Here is a 10,271-nt window from a genome sequence, read left to right on the forward strand (position 1 = left end):
GACTTTGAATAATGTATCCTGTACCGAATAAGGTGGACGTGTTAATCACCAATAATATTGCTCCGCTTGTATGGAATTGCCAAGTAGATATTGAGCCAACTATTTAATTGTTGAGTTGCTCGGTTTGTTTATTGCTCTGCTTGTATGGAATTGCCAAGTAGATATTGGGCCAACTATTTAATTGTCGAGTTGCTCGGTTTGCGTTTAGTCCAAGGTAGACTTGCCCTATTGCTTTCGAATGACAGGTATTAGTTGGAAGGAATGTAGATTCCTATTGCCCTATGTTACAGGGAAGATTCAACTTTGGTAAAATGACGGCGAGCAAAAATATGCAAACTGCCGACTGCTAAGTGTGTAATGTATTGCCCTAAAACGGGCGCTTGCTTCAAGCTGTGTGAAAAGGAGCGGGAGTTTGTAACTCAAGTAAACATCGTTGTAATGTTTGTACCAAGTTGGCTCAGTATGCATGCATATCAAAGATGCCGAGATGATGATCGACTGATGTGCCCCACTTGGAAAGAGAAAAATTGACTGATGTCCCAGTGGGCAATTGTTTTGCCAAATAATGTTGTTAGGCGAATAAAGTTGCCGAATACTGTGGCCAATGTTGCTGCATAAAGTTTGACAATGCATAAAGTTGACAAATAATGTTGCTTAGCCGAATAAAGTTGATGCACGGCCAAATAATGATCATGCATAATGTTGAATTAATAATGGTCGAATAATCTTGCTGGGTAGAGTTGATGTACTGCCGAGTAACTAGTGCCAAAACATCGGTGTCCGTTTACACTTGGGTCGTTGATTATGCCGATCGTTTGGTCAGCGACTTTTCTTAGCTTCGCGGTGTGTCGGCTTCACTTTGGAGTTGGATATGCTAAGAACTTGGTTGGCAATGGTTGCCAATTTATTGAAGTTAAGATTCTTGTCCAACGTATATTTGCCCCATTGCTTTTGAATGACATCGGTTATTCGAAAGGAATAAAATTGACTTGGGACAAAATTGCCGAGTAGACCGATAACAATTTGAAACGGATTTCGTGCCCCTGTTCGGTGCCATGGCGAAATCGGAATGAAGCCGAGACAAAGTAGGGTGCTTGGTAATATGCGAAATGAGTCATTGCGCTCAATATTTGAATAAAATCTGCAATTTTTATTTATTTATTTATTTATGTATTTATTTTGAGCTGAATTTGCAAATTCTGACTGTACGGATGGACCCAGAATGCGTCAGATAGCTGGAAAGGACTATTGGTTTGTTGTGATTAGACTCCTAATGGCGTAACTATAGCCAAAATGGATCTAACGACTCAAATCAATAGGGTGTAATGCAACCGCGAAGCACATGATTGTTTCTTTATATCTTGCTGGATCGTCTTCCCTAGAGAAAGAACTCATTTTCTGGGCAAACTTTGAGTGACCCGTACGGCTTCGTTTGAGCTCCGATTTTAACGTGATTTGTTGCGTTGGACTCGTCTCAATGAGTACTTCACGTTGGTATGGGAAAAACTTGAGTTTGACAGCTTTGAAAATTTCAATTGTCGAAAAATGTGAGCCGTATCGTAATTTTTGGCATACTTTGGTTACTTCTGGACTTCTCGGGTTGGTGGGTTTGGACTCTTTAAGCCGATACGAATCCTGTGGTATGTTTAGATGTGGATTTCGGCAAGCCGAGATGCTAATTCTATGCCGAGATATTAGTGCCGAATAAGTCACAAAGTTGCCGCATATTGCTGCAGAATAATATTGTAGACGTCAAAGAATGTGCCGAATAAGAAATGTTCCGGTGTAATTTTTGCCGAATAAGTTATAAGCCGAGTTGATCACATGCAAGTAGCGTTCATAATGCCGATGAATTCTATTGCCGAATAAGTTGACATATAACGTTGTGAGCCGAATAACGTAGATAATGGGGCGGGATTGTCCGATGCGGTGACGTATGGGTAGCCGAGTAGTCTTGAGGCCGAGTAGTGTTGCCGAGTAAACAATGAGGCGATTAAGTTAGTAAGTTGCCAAATTAATTGTGGATATAAGTTGGTTCGTTGGTTTCCGTATATCTGTAGTTGTGATAGCCGAATGTAAAAGAAATTCAAGTTGATGTAAGTGATCGGTGAAGATGGATGATCATGGCCCAGCTCTAGGAGCCTGCTTATTAAAATTGCACGTTGATCGGATACGATCTAACCGGTGAACTATCATTTAACGTCCCCGATTTGCCAATTGATTGATCCCAAGCTAATACTCGAAATTCATAAAATTGTACCTCAAAAATGGATTCTACACAACAAAAAACTAGAGGGTAGGCGTCCTCGAAATTACTGGACCATCCGATTAACTGGAATGCGCTAAGATGCAATGGAGCACATTGTGCCGAGAAGCGCATGATAAATTCTTATTTCATCATGCTGCATGCCGTGAAAGGCAGAGTTTTTCAATTTTGAGCTCGTGACTTTAAAGCATTGTATCTCCTTCGTTTTAAGTCCGATTTTGACGCGGTTTGTGGCGTTGGACTCGTCTTGATGAGGACTTCACACCGGTATAGTCAAAGCTTGAGTTCGATAAGGCTGAAAAATGTCAATTTCTAGACATTTAGTTGATTTTGCAACTATCGCGGCCTACGATTAGTTCATGGCTTTACTAGTCGGTGTTTGTGACTCCGTTAGTTGACGTGAACCTAGTGGTAGGCCACCAAATTCTTGCTCGCATGAAGAAAAATGTAGACCCACTTGCTAGAGTGAGAAATTGGGTACGTAAATGATGTCGGCGACACTTTGGCTGGCCGAAGCACTTGGTTCTCGGCATTGTGGTTCAGGAGGTCAGACATGGTTTGAGAGACGAATTAATAAACAGGCGGAGGTCGTGATTGAATGGCCGTTTAGTGTGGAATGGTTGCCGAGCAGCTTTGTAGCCTTGCCGAGTAAGCGTAGTTATAATAGCTGGATCTTGAGTTTGTAATAGCCGGATCTTGGTTAGCAACTTCTCTTAGCTTCACGATGTGCCGAATCACTTGGTCGGCATCTCTTTGTATTTGGCTTTGCTGAGAATGTGGTCGGCAAGACTGCTTTATGCATGCAACACCTTTGATCTTTAGTTTTGCCGAGATTTGGGTTGGCATCAACGTAAGCCATTAGAGAAAAAGTGTATCCAACTTGTGTACATGTGCATATATATGAAGAATCACCTTCAAGATGTGTTTTGTGAAACAAAGAATAAATAAATAAATAGATAGACGCACGTATTAATTTAGCCGAGCAACTGTATTGACTTGCCAAAAAGATGTTCGTACCAATAAAGGTGTGAAACCCATTTTTAGAGAGAGAAGACCTTTCTAAGCAATATTAATATTCAACGATGTTTTGATCAAATCTGTGAGCATGAATAGATACATACATAGATATGTATATATATATATATGTGTATACCTGAACTTTAGCAAAAAACATAATCAAAATGAAAGAAGCCAAAAACCCAGTTGTGGGCCGTATTACTTGGGATTGATTTTGCTTTTGTAGAAAGTGCACTGACCTAGCAACCAATATATGTTTATTTACAGCAGTATATTTGTTGTGTTCTTCGTTGATCCCATTCAGTCGTTCCCACAGACGGCGTCAATTGTGAGACCATAAAATATCCTCTCATATGGATGTTGTAGAGATCCAACGAAGAGAAGAGCTTCACCCCTGTAGACCTACAATGATGAACATAGTCGGTGCCACCCAACCGGGGTTACCGGCCGGGGACTCTCCGATGATGAAGTCAGTCATTCAATCAAGGAAGAAAATAGTATATACATTTGAAGGGGTGTGTGTTTTGTAGAGAGAGATGAGAACATACCTGTATGTTATGAGGTCCCTTCCTTTTATAGACGGGGGTGGGCTGAATAGGCCCAATAGTTGGGCCCTTGGCAAGCCTTGTTTGGGTTAGCCCAATAAGTTGATATATATTATTTTCTGGCTCCCACAATACTTTTGGGCTAGCTCGCGAAAAATATTTATACTAGGAAATAAAAAACTAGCAGGAACGGAATCTACTCCTATGGTACCACCACGCTTCGCACGCAACTCTGATTAATGGGCTATGGTGCTAAGGGGATATGTTGTGGGTGTATGTATAGTTCGTTTGAAGAAACTAATGTTGTTTTGGCTGATAAACATGCCGCCTTGTAAATTAAGTATGAAGTTAAGTCCTAAGATGAAAAGATGATTTTGTCGAGTATTTCCAATCAAAACTTGAGGTAATGGGAACCATTCTATATGTTGAGTTTGAGAACCTAGATGATGAAAACTAATCTGCGCGCCATTGATGCAATGTGTATATGTCTGTTTAGTGCCATCGGCTATACTGACTAAAGCTGGGGTTGTTAAAGCTGTGCTCCATCCTGGTTGAACTATGTTTTGTTCAATATATGACTTACTGGCTCCTGTATCTATCATGGCATCTATACTAAGGGTTTTTTCTACAAATTTAATTACATAAGAGATCTCAACTAAATTTGACTTGGGTATAACAGGGTAATTAAATGGTAAATAAGTATTATCAGACTTTGCTTGAGGGAATTGACTAAAGGGTTGAGAATCAACTAGGTTGACTAATCCTAAAGAATTCATATGTTCTTCCATAAGTTTATCTTTTAAAGGATATTTATTGTGAAATTGTTCTCGCTGCTGTTTAAGCTGTCTATTTTCTAGTTCTAAACATTCTATGTCAAAACTAGTTTTAGTTTCTATCTCATGTATTTGAAGTTTAAGTTCTCTTGTACTTCTAATTCTCTAATTGTTAGATGTAATTCTCTGCTTTCTATATTTTGATCTTCGCTGTTATTTTCTAATGTTATCTTATGTGTTATGTTTAATTTTTTTGAGACAGACTATACAATAGGTTATACTGCATAATAAACACTGAACTCGCTTATCTTTGGCTGGAAACCAATTATAATAGCTGCATCTAGTGGCATCAAATCCTAGTCCTATTTGAAAATTATGCTGACATTCAGTATCTGCATTACATTCCATCATAAAGAAAGTATCATGAGAAGGAGTTGTTCCTATTTCTTGGTTGAGTTGTCATAAAAGATTATCTACATCTGTATCACTTTCTGAATCACTATCTGAACTTATGACTTCTATTTGATATTCATAATCACTGACTATGCTATAGACTTCTGAATCATCTCTATTTATGCTAACTATATCTTCTTCTAAATCTTCTATTATATGTAGTCTTTCTATCTGTTTATTAGTATTAAGCCTTTGTCTTTTTGGGCAGACTTTGCAAAATGATTGGGTTCTCCACATATAAAGCAATTGCATTTTTTACTATTGGGTTTTCTAACATATCTTTGTTTTCTTTTATCTTTTTCTTCTTCGGGTAGTCGCTTATAATTTATCCTATTAAAAGTTCTACTATTTCTTATGAATTTTTGTTTTTTCCATAGTTTTCTATATTTTTTCTTCCAATATTTTTCTTTTCTATATTTTCCATATTTTTTGTATTTTTTCCTATTATATTTATCTTCATATTGCTGGGGAGTATATATTACACTACTACAAAAATCATAATTTTGTTTTTTTAAATCTTTCTGTATTTTGACTTCTATACATTTTTCTCTGAGCTTAAGAAATGTATAAACTATTCTAGGTCCTATTCCTAAAGTTCCTCTTATTTTTACTTCTCCTGCGGCTATTTTAGCTGGTAAATTTGCATGATAAACTGACCATTTATTTTTTATTTCTCTTCCTAGTTCTCCAGGTAATTTTCTAAAATATTTGTTTCCTATTTCTTCATCAAAACTTTTTCCAGTTCTAGCTGTTGTGGCTAAGTATTCTTTACTAAATGGTACAATATATTTCCAACTTCCTAACGTTATCTGGTCTAACTCAGTTAATGCTATGTTTTGGGTGAGATCATTTCTTCCGGAAGGGTCATAACCTATAAGTATTTCTTTTATAAAACTAGTAAAATTCCATGGGTTATCTCCTAGTTGTTTAAGTTGTTTAATTATCTCCTCATATTTTTCTTTAAAAGTTAAATAAATATTATAAGCTGAATCTCCTAAAAGTGTCTCCATATATTCTCACATATCCGTTGATTCAAAAGGATTACTCATCCATGCCTTTATCGCATCTTTTTTCCATTTTTCTATTACTTCCTGCCATATCTGATGGTCGAATCTAGCTAAATCTAAAAGGGTTCCTTGATTATTAACTGGCTGTAATTGTATACTCATATCTGGTTGTATACGCTTTCCATGAAATCTATAGCTTTTATTTGGTCTGCTCTACTGCGTCCTGAATTAGCTAATGGTCTTCTTCCTCCTACTGCATAATGCATTGATTCTACGGGATCTTCTACAGTTGGTTGTGGATTACTAGTTCCTGTGCTTTCCGTGTTCATGTAAAAAGTATCTTCTGAATCGGATTGTTTTGGCATTCTAAATATCTTGCTAGGATATATTTTATCTTCTATGATATCATCTACATATTCAGTATGAAATTCTTGGTCTAAAAATGACACTGCTTCATCATGGGTATCTCCTCTAGCTAAGTATTCATAATATCTGGTATCTAGTATTTTGTTCATATCAGTTAAGGTGAAATTTTCTAAATCTATCTCATTAATGTTATATATATTATTTTGTGATATTGTTTTTTCTTCTGTCATTACATAAAGCTGATTTATGTCACTACGATTATCTTGATTTTCTTCCCTGTCTATACTACTAAATTCATCATTTTCAGATTTTTCTGCTGCTACATACATATATTGAGTGAATCTTACTGAATAATTTCCATTTGCTCTTTGATATAATAAATTATCTTGAGGGGCTAACCTTTTTTGTTCTAGAAAGTCTCCTAAATTCCAATCTAGTGCTGCATTATCTTTAGAATTAAATTTTTTAGCTGGTAGTGCCTTTATTCCTTTTGCACCTAATAACTTAACTATCTGATCATTTGTAAGTCTATAGTGAGTATTGCTTTCTGAGACTGCTAGGCCTAAAAATCCTGTGCAAACTAATAAATTCTTTTCTCCTTTTTTCATTTTGTATCCTCTACTTTTTATTCCTATTTTTATCTTTTTATGAAAGGTCGAGGTTGGTAGTAAGAAATCTGGTGTAAAATAAACTATTCCTCCTTTTGAATTCATATCTAATTCATAGCTGCCTAAAATACTTTATCCTACATCATTAAACCTATCATCATAAAGACATACAAAAACTTTAGTTCCTAAATTTTCTCTGGTTAAAGCCTTAACTCCTACTACAATTAATCCTAAGTGGGTCATTTTAAGGTGTTCATTTACTGCATATTTATAGCTTTCTCTGTCTATTAAATTTAGCTCTATTTTTTCATCTTCATGAGTTGCACTAATTATCTGTTCACCATAGTGTTTAAATAGATATTGTTTTTTATGAACCTTACCTAGCTTATATACATATTTAGCTGGAATTAATTCTAGTTTTTCTTTCTTAAATTTTTCTATTTGTTGTTCTACATCTATAAATTCTTCCATTTTAATATCTTCATATTCATTACGCTTTTTACTACTACTTCCTTTTACTAGTTGTTTAAACATTTTTATTTTCTGTAAGTTCTATAGGCGGGGTTCTTTGGTAATTTGATCTTTTCGAAATATCTAGCTATATCTTCTTCATTTACCTGAAATTGGGGTTTGTTTATTTGTCTTTTTACTCCGATTTTCTACACTGTGTAAGTGTTCTGATAGTTCTTCAAATTTTTCACACAATCTAATCAAAAAAAAAATTTCTATATTATTTTGTCTTACTGATATTTTATCTGATTGATTTATTCCCTGATAGCTACTGATTCCTTCTGGGTTATTATGAAAATCTTCTGCTTGTTTTAAAATAGTTTGGTAATCTCTATTAGCTTTTTTATCACTACTCATAAACTAAGATCTTATTAATTGTTCTAAGATTTCTAATTTCTGTTTTAAATTATTTTGAATTTGGTTGATTTGTTCTATTTGTTTAACTATTTGATTTATCTGACTATGAGTTTATTCAATTAGTTGTTTGAATTCTAACTTTATTTGTTTTGAGCTGTTAGTATTTATAGCTGAAATTAAAGTTTCTATTTCTAACTTGGTGGAAAATTTTTCTAAATTTAAATTTGTTCGTTTTTGTAAAATTGAACTACACTGGTCTTGGATATAATCTAATTTTTTATCTTGATCTTTAATTATACTACGATTATTACGGAGATGATCTATGGAGGAAATAAAAAGATTACTAATTTTATCTATGTCCTTTTTAATATTTTCTGCAAAATTAATCTGATAATCTATGATACTATTTAACTGAGGATTATGTTCATTATGAAGTTGATGTGTAAAAGTATCTTCAAAATTACAATGAAATTTATTTTTATCTATGTTAAGGTGATGGTTATGGCTGCTGAGTTCTAAATCTAGATATTCTACTCTTTTCATACACAAAATTAACTCCTACTTTAAAATTATTAAAAGCTACTATAATATGAAATTTATAACTAAATTGTCCAAAAATAAAAACTACTCTATTTCCATAGGCAAAATGCATAAACTAACTTAAACTGTCCTAAAATCGAGCACTGCTCTGATACCAATTTTTTGAGGGTGATGAGTTAGTGGTCTACCACTATTTTGAAATTGGGCTGAAAATTATCTAATTAATTCTACAGTTAAGCTAATAAATGTTCAAGTTGTTGTATAGCTAGCTGTAAGGTTTCTTGTTTTATAGTTATCTGTCTATTTATTTGAGTGAGTTTCAAACTATAACTTTCTATAGATCTACCGGAGGCTAATGATAATAAAAACTGATATCTTAATTTTTTATCTTCTAATTCTTGTATAAGTTCAGTACTGATTTTGATTTTAGTCCTAAGTTTTTCTTCTAATGGCATAAAGTTTTGATTTTTTAAATTCCTTTTATGGACAATATTTCCTTAATATTTCTACTCGGGTTACTCTCCTTTTATTTTAAAATTCTTTTATTTGGCAAAACTATTTTTAGGCAATGTTTGTTTTCATTACATGTACTCCCACCTTGAAGCTAAGATTCGTTCAACATAGTATATTTTTATTTTTCATTTTTTACCTTTCCCCTTCTGCCTATAATTTGCCCTCAAACGCCTAGTCACGGCTCACACGGGCTCTTCAGCTAAGGTCACTCAGTAATAAAATAGAAAACAACAGATACTACGAAGGTGCAAAGCATGTAATATTAATGAGCAAACAAGCATTCCATAAACTTAGTTTTTCCAGAAAGAAAATAAATTTTTAGAATAGAAAAGTCACCCTTTTGAAATATTTAAGAAAAAAGAAAAACTACTCACACTTCATATTAATAAGAAATATACTTACAAAGATTATATTACAGACTTTGAAATTCTGAAAGACTTAGTACACTTAGAGGTTTTTGAGAGGGGTTGTAAATTTTTACAAAGCAGAGTGAAGGGGAATTTTTCATTCTACCTCTTCTGTTGGCATATATGCCAATTTATACAACACAAAAGGAGAATAAAACAAAAGTCTAAGACCTAGTCTTGATAACTCACTCAATCTAGACGGTAAAACTTTTCAAAAATCCTAATAGAGCCTAGTAATAGACTTTTTGACAAAAATTCCACATATGTTGACATATATAAAGGCAATTATATGCATATATATAAAGACAATTATATGTATATTCTGGCAACCTCCTAAGAGCATCTCCAACCCATTCTTCAAAACTTCAAATATGAAGGATCCTTTCTAATTTTGAGCTCCAACCCATCCTTCATTTCTTCCTCCCAAATGAAGGAAGATGGATTGATCCTTCAAATATGAAGGGAGGATGAACAAAATGAAGGAGACTCTAAAATACTATTCACTCTGTATTTCTTATTATATTCGAAATAACTTTTAATATGTAAATTTAATTTTTATAAAATTGACATCAATAAAAAGTATGAAATCATACCTTTAAAATGAGTATAATATTAAATATATTTTACAAAAATTTTAAAATTAAATATTTATTAATGAACAAAAATTACTTTTTGATTAGAGTTTGAATGAAGGAAATGCAGGTTTGTGGTTGGAGTTTGTATGAATAGTGACTTCCTCTATATTTATTTTTTGAATAAAAAATACTATTTCCATCCTCTTGAGAAGAGGATGTGGTTGGAGATGCTCTAATAAAGACAAATAAAGGGTTAGGATAATGATGGCGGGTACTGCTTTGGGCTCCATCGCACATCATTCAATCCTCATTTTTTGACAAAATTTTGACACTA

The sequence above is a fragment of the Camellia sinensis genome, chromosome 8 (genome assembly GCF_055761805.1).
Source record: "Camellia sinensis isolate YWXY chromosome 8, ASM5576180v1, whole genome shotgun sequence".
NCBI lineage: Eukaryota > Viridiplantae > Streptophyta > Magnoliopsida > Ericales > Theaceae > Camellia > Camellia sinensis.